General features: G+C 39.7%; 1 protein-coding gene across 1 annotated transcript in view; it reads left to right on the top strand.

Annotated features, from left to right (window-relative positions):
• The window catches only part of zc4h2 (zinc finger, C4H2 domain containing), a 60,434-nt gene extending 48,648 nt beyond the window's left edge, over positions 1–11,786 (top strand). The window contains exon 6 of the mRNA XM_048544470.2: positions 11,266–11,786. The gene's annotated coding sequence lies outside the window, so the exon portion shown is untranslated. The remainder of the gene's footprint in view (positions 1–11,265) is intronic.
• Positions 11,787–15,631: the final 3,845 nt, after the last annotated feature.

The following is a 15,631-nucleotide window of genomic DNA, read 5'->3' as shown; positions in this document are numbered from 1 at the left end:
CGGAAGGCAAAGTACAGGGCTAACGGTAAGATTCTTAGTAGTGTAGATGAGCAGAGAGATCTCGGTATCCATGTACACAGATCCTTGAAAGTTGCCACCCAGGTTGACAGGGCTGTTAAGAAGGCGTACAGTGTTTTAGCTTTTATTAATCGAGGGATCGAGTTCCGGAACCAAGGGGTTATGGTGAAGCTGTACAAAACTCTGGTGCGGCCGCACTTGGAGTATTGCGTACAGTTCTGGTCACCGCATTATAAGAAGGATGTGGAAGCTTTGGAAAGGGTGCAGAGGAGATTTACTAGGATGTTGCCTGGTATGGAGGGAAGGTCTTACGAGGAAAGGCTGAGAGACTTGAGGCTGTTTTCATTAGAGAGAAGAAGGTTGAGAGGTGACTTAATTGAAACATATAAAATAATCAGAGGGTTAGATAGGGTGGATAGGGAGATCCTTTTTCCTAAGATGGTGACAGCGAGCACGAGGGGGCATAGCTTTAAATTGAGGGGTGAAAGATATAGGACAGATGTCAGAGGTAGTTTCTTTACTCAGAGAGTAGTAAGGGAATGGAATGCTTTGCCTGCAACGGTAGTAGATTCGCCAACTTTAGGTACATTTAAGTCGTCATTGGACAAGCATATGGACGTACATGGAATAGTGTAGGTTAGATGGGCTTGAGATCGGTGTGACAGGTCGGCACAACATCAAGGGCCGAAGGGCCTGTACTGTGCTGTAATGCTCTATGTTCTATCTTTAAAAATGAATGATGCCAGAGTAAAAAAAAATCCCCGGAAAAAGTGGCTGCAACACAATAGAATCCAGCATTCATTATGAGAGGCAGGAACTTGGGTCAGAAACAACTGTGCCACTAGGCTTAAATAAGGGGAATTACAAAGGTTTTAAGGTAGTCTTGCTGTGTTGGATTGGGGAAGGAAGTCAATGACAAAATCAGTTGAAGATCAATGACAGACATTTAAGAAAATAGTTAATTTCTTACAGCAAAGGCATATTCCGGGGCGGAAGAAGGATTCTAGGAGGGGGTAAACCAAACATAGTGAATGAGACAAGTTACCAATAGTGTCAGTTTTCCTACCTTTACTCCATAACCATTGATTCCCTTACTGATTAAGAATCTGTCCACCTCAGTCTTGAATATATTTAGTAACTCAGCTTCAACAGCATTCTGTTGTAAAGAATTCCACTGCTTCACAATCCCCTGAGAGAAGAAATTCAAGGAGAGGTGCATTGTATCTTAAATGTGCAGCCCCTTATTCTGAGACTATGGTCTCTACTCCTAGACTGTTGCACAAGGGGAATCAATCTTTCTGCACCTCCACTGTTCAAGTCCTTTCAGAATCTTGTATGTTTCAACACTGTCATCGCTCATTCTTTTATATTCCAAAGAGACACAATCTAATCAGACTGAGCCTCCTCACCTAGTGGACTTTCTCTGGACTGTCTCCAAAGCCACTATGCCTTTCCTTGGATAAAGGACACAAAACTGTTCACAGTATTCCATTTGAGGTCTGACTACCATCTTGCATAGCTTAAGCAAAACCTGCCTACATTTATATTCTATTCCCATTGAAATAAAGGTCAACTGCAATGTGTTTCCATTCATCTAATGTTTTGTGGATACTTGTGGCTCTCTGTTAACTCACCATTTTTTAATGTGTGAACCTAGGCTGTAAGTGGGAGCAGCTATTCATCAACAGAGGTCATTATCGCCCAATTCAGTCTTGCACTTACCCAATGCCTGCTGATATATATATAAATTTGACTGCAGGAGCTTTTGAGTTCTGATTCAAGAGCAGACATTCTGGTTGGCTTTGCCTCAACCATGCCACAAAAGCACTGTGAGGAATTATAACTCATCTCCCGTTCAGTGATGATCAATAATCTCAGGAACTGGGCCAGAATCCTCCTGTTTGTACTGTGCTAAGGAGTACTTATTATGATAAACTTTTGTTTTTCTAGCAAACTCATTCAGCAACTTTTCCAAACATACTCTGCTCAGCAGAATGGTTCTGAAAGTAAATGAATCCAACCTGGAAGCTTGTTCGTGTTGCTTAGCCAAGTGGCAATGTTTTGGAGGAAACAGCTTCTGGGAATTAACAGCTTTATCACACTCCCAGCTGAGTTGAGGTGCCAAAAGGACTCTCTATAATATCACAAGCAAACCAATTGGACCGATTAAACATCTCTTCTGTGGGATTTTGCAAACACCAGCCAGGGCTTAGGGAGATAACCATCTGCTATTCACAGTAACTTACATTTGTCCTGAATTCAAGCCATGAAAATTGTGTGTCCGTCTGTGTGTGTGTCCCCGTGTGTTAATGTGTGTGTGTGTGTGTGTGTGTGTGTGTGTGTGTGTGTGTGTGTGTGTGTGTGTGTGTGTGTGTGTGTGTGTGTGGTGGGGTAGAGGTGGGCGATGGTGGGGTGGATCAAGGTTGCTGTTGGGGGACCGGTGGTTAATTCAAAAAAGCTTTTAGGGGGATGGAAGCTATTGCTCAGCAAAAAAAAAGGCTCATTGATCCTGCAGATGCAAGATCTTTCCACCCAATTCCTACCAAATCTCCCAGCTTAAAGAGACTGGGATGCTTGCAGAGGCAGGCTTTTTATGGCTCAGCCTGATATTAAATTCAGTCAGATAATGGTGAGGGCAGACACTTTTTGCTTGTCCCTGTCACATTATTGTACATGCTTCATGTGCAGACCACACACATTGACAACTTGTATTGTCATTTTGTGTATTGCAGCTGCTCACACAGGAATGAAGCCAATGCCCACTTCTGGCTCCATTATTGGGAGACTTGGCTTTCTGATTAAAAAGCTCCTCCCTGTTTTTAAGTGCACCAGGGTGTGATCAGTGAGATTTGATTATCAGCGCAAGTAGAGGTGTGGGAATATAATGTGGCAATGTCACAAAAGTGGCTTTAAAATGATGAGGGCTGCTGCTGACAGTTACAGAGAGCCATAGGTTCATCTAAGATCAAAAGGAGACCAGGCATCCATTGAGTTGATGATAACAAAGTGTGGGGCTGGATGAACACAGCAGGCCAAGCAGCATCTTAGGAGCACAAAAGCTGATGTTTCCGGCCTAGACCTTCATCAGAAAAGGGGGATGGGGAAAGGGTTCTGAAATAAATAGGGTAGAGAGGAGGAGAACTGAAGATGGATAGAGGTGAAGATAGGTGGAGAGGAGAGCATGTTTGGGGAGGTAGGGAGGGGATAGGTCAGCCCAGGGAGGACGGAGGGGTCAAGGGGGCGGGATGAGGTTAGTAGGTAAGAAGTGGAGGTGCCCCTCTCTCCCTATTTATTTCAGAATCCTCTCCCCATCCTCTTTTCTGGTGAAGGGTCTAGGCCCAAAACGTCAGCTTTTGTGCTCCTAAGATGCTGCTTGTCCTGCTGTGTTCATCCACCCCACACTTTGTTATCTTGGATTCTCCAGCATTTGCAGTTCCCATTATCTCTGATCACAATTTTAACCTCACCCATTGAGTTGATGCTGGCTCTCTGGAGAGCTTTCTCCCCTGGTCAGTTCCTGTAGCTCTGTTCATCCCCAGAGCATTAGCCTGGGTGTTTAGATGACTTTGGATGACTATATTCTCACTTTCCAAATGGGAAGGACTTTTACTTGTCTGTCTTATCTAAGTCTGTCATAATCTTCTGCACCAGCACCAATCATCCCTCAATCTCCTTTACTTGAAGGAGAACAGCGCGAGCCTTTACTACCTACTTTTGTATCTAAAATCCTTCACCTTCAGAACTATGCTAGTAATTCTCCTATGCACCCAGTCAAGAACTGTCAGTTACATGACCTAATTATTAAATGTGCAGGAACAGAGTGAACTCCTGTGGGTTCATGCGCATAGCCTTTAAGGTGGAAGAATACACTGAGATACTAATTAGCAAAGCATAAGGAATCTTGAGTTAAACAAATAGAAGCATTGGTTTTTGGACTTTCATGGAGCCTGGGAGACTGTGGTTATGTAAAATTGTATTTGGGACCTGATTTTGGAATCCTTGACTCCATTGTAGGAGTTTCAGATTTTCAGCATCACAGAGATGGGCTTCTCCTATTCCTGTGCAATACTCCTGGAGTCTGCTCAGCTTTTCAAAAAAGACTGTGTCTCATGGCACCTCAGGGTGTCATGAACCATAGCTTGGAGATGAGGAAATCTTTCTGTAAGGTCATTCCCCCAGTCCAAGCTATGCTCCCTCACCCACTACCGATGACTCCTTATACTCTTCATGAGATGCCGTGCCTTTCAATTTATTTCCTATGGCACTTCAACACATCCATGTCAAGCTCTAGCAGCTGCTTTCCTTTTCAGAGATAGTGGGTCTGTCTTATCTGAGCCTGTCATAATCTTCTGCACCAGCACCAATCACCCCTCAATCTCCTTTACTTGAAGGAGAACAGCACGAGCCTTGACTACCTAATTTTGTATCTAAAATCCTTCACCTTCAGAACTATTCTAGTAAAATTCCTCTGCACCCAATGAGGGAGCATAGCTTGAAATAGGGAAATTACCTTTCAAAAAGGTTTCCTCATCTCCAAGCTGTTGTTCATGACACCCTGAGGAGCCATGAACTCAAGTCCAGACCCAGAACGTCAACCTTCCTGCACCTCTGATGCTGCTTGGCCTGCTGTGTTCACCCAGCTCTACACTTTATTATCTCTGCTTTCCTATTCGACCAGTTTACCTTCTGTGTGGGGCCATTGAACCCTATGGTGACAGTATAATGTATTGGAAAAAAGATTTTTTTTTCAAAACAAAAATTGTTCATTCATTACTTTCTGTTGGGGAGCAGGTAGAGGGGCACAAGCTGGCATGAATGGGGCATAGGGAATTTGTGATTGGTGAGGACTGCAGGATCTGCTGTTTTGAATATAAATGGAACAAAATTCCACATCACTGAGGCAATTATTAAACAACATAACTCAGAATCCAATAGCTCCTGTGCCTGCCTCCAACTTCTTTCTTGGGTTACCTGGCCAGGTTGCAGCCCACATCCTCTCCCCTGCAATGAAAATCCTATCTTTGTAGACACACACCCCTGAAGAAAACAGCTGAGCCAGGAGCTGGACCCCTGTCTCAAAGATGAAAATCAATCTCAATGAAAACAAACAAAGGAATTTATACTGAACTTGAAAAAGGCAGCACCTACGCCCCAATGAGAGGTTGTCATCTAGTTCTGGATATCGCATTTTAGTGAGGGATGTGAGAATCTTTAAGAGGGTGAGGAAGGATGATTGAGAGCCTTTCCAGTAATGAGAGATTTGGTTACGGGCTTAAGTTGGAGAAGAAGCCGTAATTGTTTTTCTTGTCGCAAAGCTAATTGAGGCGAGATTTGACAGGGGTGTACAAATTTCTGACAGCTTTAGGTAAGGTAAACAAAAATAAGTTGTTCCTTTTATATGGGGGTACAAGGGTGGAGAGAACAGAACCAAGTTTTTCTATAAGAGGTGGAGAAAGATGCTAGGAATAACTTTCAACTGAAAATGGTAAACAACCTGAAACTTACTCTCGACAGGGGTGGAGTAAGTGGAGAGGGTCAGCAATTACAAAGGGAAATTGGATGAAAAGTTGAGGGCAATAAATTTGCAGCATTAGAGAGATAGAGCAGGAGGGATGGGACTGACTGGATTGTTCAGCATGAAGTTGACAGGAATTGATGGGTTGAATGGCCTCTCTCTATGCTTTAATACAGCACCATGGGTTATGAGGATTAGCTTTTGTTGCTTGTCCATGCCAAAGCAGACAACATGATGAGCAATCTATCACCACCTTAAACATCATTTCCTCCAATGTTAGTGCACAATGGTAACAATGTGTGCCATCTAAAATACATGGCTGAGTTATGTGTCATTTCTTGGAAGTTGATAGAAAAAAATCCTGAGAAAAGAATTGTTTTCAAAACTTTTTAAACAGAAATATATCTTCTTGCTCAGTGAGTAAAGCAGGACATAGGTGGAAGATGGTGAAGTTCTCTAGTATCTATTTCTGAGGAGGTAAGGCATCAGAGATGTGTCTATTGCTGGTGTGTATACTTAGCCATACCGTGCTGATGTCCTTCCACTTTAGGAACAGAAGTAGGCCATTCAGTCCTTGAAACTGCTGGACCTTTTGATAATAATACAACAAAAATGGCTGCTATCAAATACAGAATGGGCAAGTTAGTTTCTTTCAGAATTTTCCAGCAATTACCAGAAATAAAAGCAAATATCATCTGCGAGAATGTAAAACTCTCACATTTTATGTGCTGTATTGTTGCATAGATCCCAGGAAGGTAATGTACATTGAAGACAATTTTATGACATGAAACGTTACATTCCAATATAAAGGTCCACACCTTACTTTGAGTCATTAGCCAGTGTCATGGAATTAATGCAGATTGTAGTTAGTGCAGTCAGCTATGGGTGGTATTACAGTCATGTGATATAGCTGCAATATCAGTAAGCATAAAACACAGACCATGTGGAAGTTTAAAATCTTATAATGTGTAAACACTTAACATTGTTAACAAGTTTTAAGACATCTGTCTCAACAAGAACGCTGTCTCCTGTTATACATTACAAGGACTAACTTATAGAGAAGCAATTGGACCATATCATACTGGCAGTGGTGTTTAATCCAAAATAAAACACATCATACTGACAGTAAGTGGAAACTTAAAGATAGTGGCAGTAATTTACTCTAAAGGCTGAAAAGTTGATAGTAGCAATTGCAGTTGTGAATAGACCTAGTTCCTAACCGTCACTCATCCTCTACCTGAGTTCAGAGTTGAAGCTTGTAATTAATATCCAAAATGAAAATGCCACAACCTGTGCTGTAGTACAGTAACCTTAATGGAGGATGATTATTTATGAGTGCACTTTCTCCCTCATTTAAAACAAAGGGGCTTCAGTGTGCACAATTTAAAAACAGCAGTTTTACAAGTGGCCCAGGACAGCTCCAATCTGGCAAAATGACACTGGGGTAACTATAGCTAAAACATCACAAAAAACAATTCTGATTCAGTAAGCCCAACCAGGTTCAGGTGTTGGTTGATTTGGCCATTTTTTTCAGAAACTGCTCTAAAGCAGACAAAAAAAATGCATGTGTGATGTCACTTCAATGTCTTTGATGTGAACACTACTTAAAGGCACTGCCATTTATTAAACAATAAGCTTTTAAAGCAGACACAATAAGGAAGAGACCACAAAAAGGAGAAGACAACAACTAAACTATAAAGAAGCAGTTTACACTGCAATACATATCCTTTCTTCTTTGGCAAGTAAACCAGGAATATAGATGCTGTTACATTGTAAAGAATTATCTAGATTTTTTCACAATAGTCAGAAGTGAAACTGTGTGATGACCATAAGACCATAAGAAATACAAACAGGAAAACATCATTCAGAGCCTCGAATGGAGAAGCTGATACTTAATACTTTTGTGAGGCATAATGGCACATTTGAGTTGAAAAGAACACAGCTCAATAACAAAACTGGGGAGACGTCAGTCGCAATCAGACCTCCAAAAGCCTGTAACCTAAGGCAGGTTTCTTCCCCTCCTACTTGCTCTCCCTCTGCGAGTGAAAAAGTAGCCACATTCAAAAACTCTGAAAAGAAAAAACACTTCCAACTCAAGCAAAAATCTAGGTCAAGTATGTATCTACATATAATCCAGAATGGAAGTCACACGGCAGAGGATAATTCAGTGTTTCTCAGTTGCTGCATGGCTGCTAACTGTCTACCAAATTGAGGGTCTTGGGAATCATCACCAGAAACCAAAACAACTGTAAGAAAGTCACCTCATTCCGTCTTTTAGTTTGGAATTGCGTCTTCTTAAAATAAAAATTTCCATTCATGTGAAGGTGTACGTGAGCGTGTGTGTGTGTGTGTGTGTGTGTGTGTGTGTATCTATGCTGGAACTTAATGGAGGTATAATTTGAAGTTGTATATTAGAAATTAATAATCCATTTTGCCACTTGGTATAGGATAACCTTGCTTAAAATAGGCACGTTTTGTTGCCTTGTTTAGTAATGAAACATGGTGCAACTTTCTTTCCTCTTAGATAATGGTCAAAATCAGACAAGTTAACCATCCAAGTGTTTAAATTAATATTTTATGTGTTGATGATAGCTCATGTAATATTAGGGCTTGATTTTCTGCACACTCTTGATAAAAGGCCCATGATGAAAGCTTGGGGCTTAGCACAGGATTAAGAAATGTGAGGTTGAACATGGAATAAGAGGTATCATTAACTAATTTCTAAGGCTTGACCAAGGCTAGGGCCATAAAATTGGCAAAAGAGCTATTGGTGGGATCTCCTGCAAAAGCTGAAAAGAGTGAGATGATTAATATTTTAGCACAGCATTTGGAACTGATGGAAGTACAAAGGGATTAAATAATCAAGGTGAATCACTTAAACTTGCACAAGTTCAATTTGCAACGAAAGCAGCTTGAAACAAAAAGGGAAGTGAAGCATGAATTTGAGGGAAAGGAGAGAGAGAAAATAGTCAAGAGTCCTAGACTATAGATTCAAGGGAGAGTAAAGGGTAAGGAATTGAGAAGAAAATAACAGCTTAAGATGTTGCTAATTTTTTTTATAGACTTCAGATTTGGAAAAGGACTCTGTTAAGTAAAATACTCACCATAACCTAAAATGCAGGCCTTATCAACATTTGAGGAAAAAGATGTAGAATCGTTCTTTACATCATTTGACAAGGTGGCAAAACATATAAAGGAATAAATAGGAGTCTAGTTTCTTAGGAAATTCAAACCAATCTGTAAAGATATACCAGGATGTAAGATGTTAGCCAGGCACAATGTAGATGAATCCGTCCCAACCAAATAATATCCATCTCATTTAAGTCTGTTGAAACACGTGGAGTTGGAAATGAAGATTAAATACATATTAGAAAGTCACTTGGTCTGTGGTGTAGTGTTTGTCCCTGAACAGAATGCATCAACTGCATAACTACAGAAAAGTAACACAAACAGAATTGTATCTAATTTCTTTATTAGATTATATCACTAGGTAATGTTTAGTTCCTTCTAAATTTGATCTGATGAAGGGATACTGGAAAGGAATATAAACATTAAGTACTAATGAGAAATCAGCTTTTGTTACACCTAAAGGGTTATGTCAATGTCAAGTCAAGCCATTTCTCTTTAGAAATGCACCAGCTACATTCCAAAGATTTATGAATCAAGGGGGAACTAATATACCTATCGTGTGTAGTCTATTCAGTTGATGTCTTAATACACAACAATAACTGGGAAAAGACAAAGCATTATAAGGTCATATTATTGTAATTATATTTGTAATTACATGTGTTATTGAGAACAATGGAAGTGAAGGCTGTGGGAGAATTTATTTTTCCTCACTATAAACAGGGAAGTATGCTATTTCTGGGGATAATAAAATGTGAGGCTGGATGAACACAGCAGGCCAAGCAGCATCTCAGGAGCACAAAAGCTGACGTTTCGGGCCTAGACCCTGATGAAGGGTCTAGGCCCGAAACGTCAGCTTTTGTGCTCCTGAGATGCTGCTTGGCCTGCTGTGTTCATCCAGCCTCACATTTTATTATCTTGGAATTCTCCAGCATCTGCAGTTCCCATTATCTCTGACTCTATTTCTGGGGATATATGGTTTGTATCAGAAATTCTTGCCTAACCTCAGCACCATAGCTGCACAGGTTTATTGTGATAACAAGTGAAGGTATTATGGCTAGAAAAAGTGACAAACACTTTTTGAGAAGATGGAGGCAATCTTAATGAATGACCCAACGTTAGTGACTCCTGACTTTACTCAACTTTGTAAAAATGGCAATTGAAGATTTTGATCTAAAGATGGATGCTATATCATTGCAAGATGATGCATCAAGAGAAGAGAAGACAGTGGGATAACAAAGTGTGAAGCTGGATGAACACAGCAGGCCAAGCTGCACCTTAGGAGGACAAAAGCTGATGTTTCGGGTCTAGGCCCTTTAGTGGGGTACTTTTTAAGAGATTGATCCAGTATCAGAAGTAGTACTTCATTATGGAAAAGGAGGTTATTATTACTGGTTCTTAAATATTTTGAATGTTATATCTTTTTAAAAAAACATAGAAATACTAATAAACACTGACCACACTCCTTTGGGCTTTATGGTGAAAGTTAAAACTTTAGATAGGAGAATATTTCAGGTACATTATATCATAAAGCTGAGTCAGCATGAGTTCATTGAAGGGATGTCACGCCTAACAAATGTGTCAGAATTCTTTAACAATGGAGTGAGTAAGTTAGAAAAAGAAGAGCCAGTAGACATGACCTATATGGACTTGCAGTAGGTCATTGACAAGGTGCTGCACAATAGGCCACTAAATCAGACAAAAGCCTGTGCTGTTTAGTGCAAGGTACATGCATGGATAGAGCATTGGCTGATTGGCAGAAGGCAAAGTGTGGGGAGAAAAGAGTCTTTTTCAGGATGGTAGCCGGTGGTCTGTGGACTTCCATAGTGCATGTTGGGACCGCAACTATCCATCTTACACGTTAATAATCTGGACAAAGAAACTGAGGGCGTTGTTGCTAATTTTGCAGATGATACAAAGGTAGGCAGAGGGACAGGTAATGTTGAGGAAGTAGGGAGGCTGCAGAAGGAATTGAACAGGCTAGAAGAGTGGGAAGAAAAGGTGGCAGATGAAATACAGTGTGGGAAAATGTGACGTTACACATTTGGTAGGAAGAATAGAGGCATAGATTAATAAGTGTATTTAAGAGGGAGATACATAGGTTCTTGACTAGTAAGGGGATCAAGGGTTATGGGGAGAAGGCAGGAGAATGAATGAGACACATATAAGTCATGATTGAAATGTGGAGCAGGCTTGATGGGTCAAATGGCCTAATTCTGCTTCTATATCTTATGGCATATGGCTTGCTAATGCAATTCTGTAACATAACAATTGTTCATATCACTGAGAAAGACAATGTAATTGCAAATTCATTATCAACAATGTAATAACACTGAAATAGTTTGAAATTTTGAGAAGAGATGGCAAAAAATTGCATAAATCTTGTGTAAAGAATGAGTGAAGATGAATTAGTATAATTTTTTGTATATTTTGTGTCTATATTACATTTATCTTGTTATGAAATGCATTAAGAACTGTGTTTCATCCCATTCGAGAATTGAGAAATGTAAGGATTAGATATATATATATTTCTTTGCAAACATAAATTTTAAAAATGGTTGTTTGGGCACTGCTGAGTTACAGAGACTAATTTCATTTTTTTCCAGCTTGAAGGTGAAAAGTGGAACTGTGGGTGTTCACTTATTGGTTGCAAAAAGTCATATAATTGTTGGAGAAGCTGGATTTACTACCTCTGGGAGATAAACTGAACAGCTACTTTTGGAAGGTTAAGTCACAGTTTCTCACAGAAGAAAGAAAAGGGACAGTTACACTCAGGGTGCCTAAGAGCCTGCAAGCTGAGATACCTCTCTCTCTGAGTGGAATAGTAACAGCACTCAAAGGCTCTGAAAAGAAGGATTTTTAATTCAAATAAAAACTTAGATCCAACTGATCAGCTACCAATTTGAGAATTACTGTGATTTGCAATAGCATGCTATCGTTGCCAGAAAACAACAGAACTGTGAGGAAGTGACCTCATTCCATCCTTGTGGTTTGAACTCCACAGATTTTATGTTACTTAATTTTCAATACATTGACAAACTGTTTTGTCTGTCCCATTTGTATGTGAATGTATGTTTACGTATGTTGGGATTTAAAGGGGGTATTGTTTATGTTTGCATTTCAATAATTAATCTGTTATAACATTTTTTAAAGGATAAGTTCATTTACAATAAAGAAGTTTTGTTTTCTTGTTTACTAATTAACGTGGTGTAACCTTCTTTTATCTTAGACAGAATCAAGGAAATTACTACTATAGTAATTAAATTGCAATAAAAAGAGGAATTGCTGGAGAAACTCAGTAGATCCTGGCAGCATCCATGAAGAGAATTAAAGTTAATGTTTTGAGTTCAATGACCCTGCTTCTGCATCCAGAGGTCTCTATTTCATTTTAGTGATTAAATTGGTCATTTATATACCAGTGACTTGTCATGGAATACTTAGGCAAGTGTTAGATGTCAGATTAATGACAATGGGAATTTCTGTGCAGCAAAGATGGAAAGTAATCATCTGAGATTGACATTCCATTGTAATAAGAAGATATTTTCTTGTTCTAGCTCTACTCGGGCTGTCACTCACAGTTGTTCTTCCATACATCAATTGTATCTTCAGTGACCAAAAGACATATAAAAACAGCAAAGACAAGATTGTCATGCCAGGGGAGGCATATCTTATTCATAACATTAAACATGAACTCCATGTTCATATCAAAGTTTGTAAAACCGACTCTTACTTAAAATGGACATCAATGAACTGTTAATATGGTTGACAAGAATCAGGTGACCCTTCCTTAATTAACATAGAAAATGTGGAGCTTCCAGATAGTTCTGAATTGAGTCATAATGTTTAGGGGTCTAACCTTTCAATGGAGATGATTACTGTATTCAAAAGGTTAGGATGATCGAGAAGATTGCTTGAAAATGAAGACTGTACTCAAGATACAACTACATGTGCAAAATTTGTTGGAGTTTGCAATGTAAAGAAAACTTCCTTCAGTTAGTAAGGTGAATGCAAACTGCCGTCAGTCTGAGTGCTGTTACAATATAAATCAGCAGTTCACCACGAAGAAAAATTGTCTGACTACAATGCAGTAGTGCAACAAATGTCATGATACCTACATTCTATCTTTACCTTTTCACCAGACCTTTCTGAAACACTGTGCTTTCACACTCCCACTAATGGCATAACATCACAGGTGCAACCACACAGTGCAGATGGGTCCTGGTGGTCACTTGTAATGGCAGTGCCCCTTCCCTGCATTCAGAACACACTATTGATGTCAACAAACCTGAGATTTCTGTCTATGTCAGCAACTGTGCCATGACACATATGCATGTCTCAATCCACAGCATTTACAGTGGAAAATTTAAGGACTTACAATATCGGGGCTAATTGCCCAGACCATAACATAAACTAAATTTACAATGTCATTCATCTATCTTTAGCCCTTCATAGAATATTGAAAGAGTGCCCATATCTGCCTGTCAAATCACTTAATAAGTCTTCATTATCAGAATCCACAATATTATTCATTTATGTCTCGGTTCCAAGAAGCCAGCTAGCACTTTTACTTTATTCTGAAACTATGCAGGAATCATGGATTTCTGAAAAATGAATGGATCATAAAAACTCCATGTAGACCAGACATCAATATTCAGATTCTGTGCCTGCAGAAGCAAATGAATGTGGTATAAATGTCATTCACTTAGTGGATTGTCAATGTTTTTACTTGGTGGGGCTGCAGATGCAGGCACATCACTCGACCTCACTGGTGTGTGGACATCACAGGACACTAACTGTTATCAGTTACTAGGCACTCCTGCCACCATCAAAGCAGTGACAGTAAAATGGCGTGTATGGAAATAGAGTCACCAAGTTTTGCATATTTTTACAACGGATTAACCACTTGAGGAGACTTAAATCTTTTCAATGGGTTTCATGAGTCGGCATTTTTTACAGTATTGCATGGATGGTAGAGTCAGTTAGCTCAATTGTTGGAACAGCCGGCTTGCAATGCAGAAGCCAAAAGTATGGATTCAATATTCTTGAAGTCACCATCAAGGGTCCTGCATTATCCCTTTGACTGAGATGTGGTGACCTTTGGGTTAAACCTCCACTAGTCTCATCTCCACTCTCTACTGAAGAACTGCCCTCTGTGACTATGACAACTTTACCATATGTGAGTGAAAGTTCTCATAGATTGTTAAAAGTTTGAGACTTGCTTGCCTCCTTCTGTGTTGTAACCACTTTAAGGTTCCATGGTGTTAATATTTAAATTAGCATCAGATTAGTGATAGCTATTAATTTACTCCAGTAGGAAGTGTTGACTAGTGGGATAGTAGACAGCTCTGAGAATGAGAAATGCAATGGTGTTTGGGATGGAGATTGAGGCTTGCAGCTATCTTTATGCCACCAAACCCAGAGCATTGCGTTGACCAAATGGTCTACAACCTTGTTCTCAACTTGTCTTTCCTTTTTTTTTGGGTGTGTGCAATTGTTTATGTAAGCATGCACAGGCATTTTTGCTTTTGCTTTTCTGTTGTAAAATGCTATTCAACTGCAATATCTTCCAGCTGTGATGAGTTGTCTAGTAGAAATGCTAAATTGTCTTTTTCTTGCTAGATTCTGTCTGTTTTCCCAAGTCTTTCTGGTATTTCCTGGTCCTGAGCATAGTTTTGCAGATAAGAATGATTTTGCTTTCTTTCATTACTTTGTAGAGGAAAAATTATTCATATAACACTTTTAACATTATAGAGTGTTGAGGCACTTCACAGAAGTGCTACATAAATTCAAACTGATCAACATCAGGATATCGGCGATACCAAGAGATGTAGACGCGAGAGTCAAAATCAATACATTATGGAGCTGGAGGAACCCAGCAGGTCAGACAGCATCAGAAGATTAGGAGAGTCAATGTTTCAAGTCTAGACCTTTCATCAAGACTCATCAGGACTCAAATGGAGCCAGGTGAAAGTAGTCCTAGACAGCTGACAATATTAGAGAGGTAAGGAGGATGGTGTAGTCAACTGTGTCAAAGGTTGCAAACTGGTTTAGAAGAATGAGAAAGGATAGTTTTCCTTTGTCACAGTCATATAGGATGTCACTAGATGGTTTGGCACTTTGATGGGGTGGAAATCTGATTGAAGAGATTCAAACATGGAGTTCCAGGAAAGATGGGCATAGAGGTTACAACATATTCAAGGTCTTTGAAGATGAAAGAAAAGTTAAAAATGGGACAGTCCATTGCAGGGGCTGTGGAATTAAGGGTTAGAGTTCTGAAGAAAGTAATGGTGACAGTTGATTTAAAGGAGACAGGGAAGATAGATGAAGTTAGATAAAAAACAAAGTTGCTGGAAAAGCTCAGCAGGTCTGGCAGCATCTGTGAAGGAAAAAACAGAGTTAGTGTTTTGGGTCTGGTGACCCTTCCTCAGAACTACATTCTGATGTAAGATCACCTGAAACGTTAACTCTGTTTTCTCCTTCACAGATGCTACCAGACCTGCTGAGCTTTTACAGCAACTTTGCTTTTGTTCCTGATTAACAGCATCCGCAGCTCTTTCGGTTTTTATTTAGATAATGATGGATAACTGTTAGCAATATTATGGAGACCAGGTGGGGAAATGGAGAGAAAGTCGAGAGTTCAGGACTATGGCACTAATAGAGTGATGTAGTTAAAAGAAGTTTGACCCAGTGGGCTAGTGGAAACGAAGAATCAGCAAGGAAAATTCAGTAGATAGATTTGCTCTCAGTGACAAAGAATTTCATGAGCTTCTCACACTTGTAGTTGGAAATGGCAGAGTAAGGGACAAGAGGAGCCAGTTTTAACAGCTTTTTCACATCCAGTAGAAGTGCTGGAATGATGGACAATTTAAGAGAAGAAGCGCTGGAGTTGTCAGTACTTTATTTGATTCAGCAAAAATGTGCAGAGTGTGGCTAAATCAGTTTCTGGCATTTCCTTCCAAGTTTAATTCCTTA

This window comes from Stegostoma tigrinum, chromosome 15 (genome assembly GCF_030684315.1).
Source record: "Stegostoma tigrinum isolate sSteTig4 chromosome 15, sSteTig4.hap1, whole genome shotgun sequence".
NCBI classification, from domain to species: Eukaryota; Metazoa; Chordata; class Chondrichthyes; order Orectolobiformes; family Stegostomatidae; genus Stegostoma; species Stegostoma tigrinum.
Note: the sequence above shows the minus strand (reverse complement) of the source record. Positions and strands in the feature narration are given on the sequence as shown.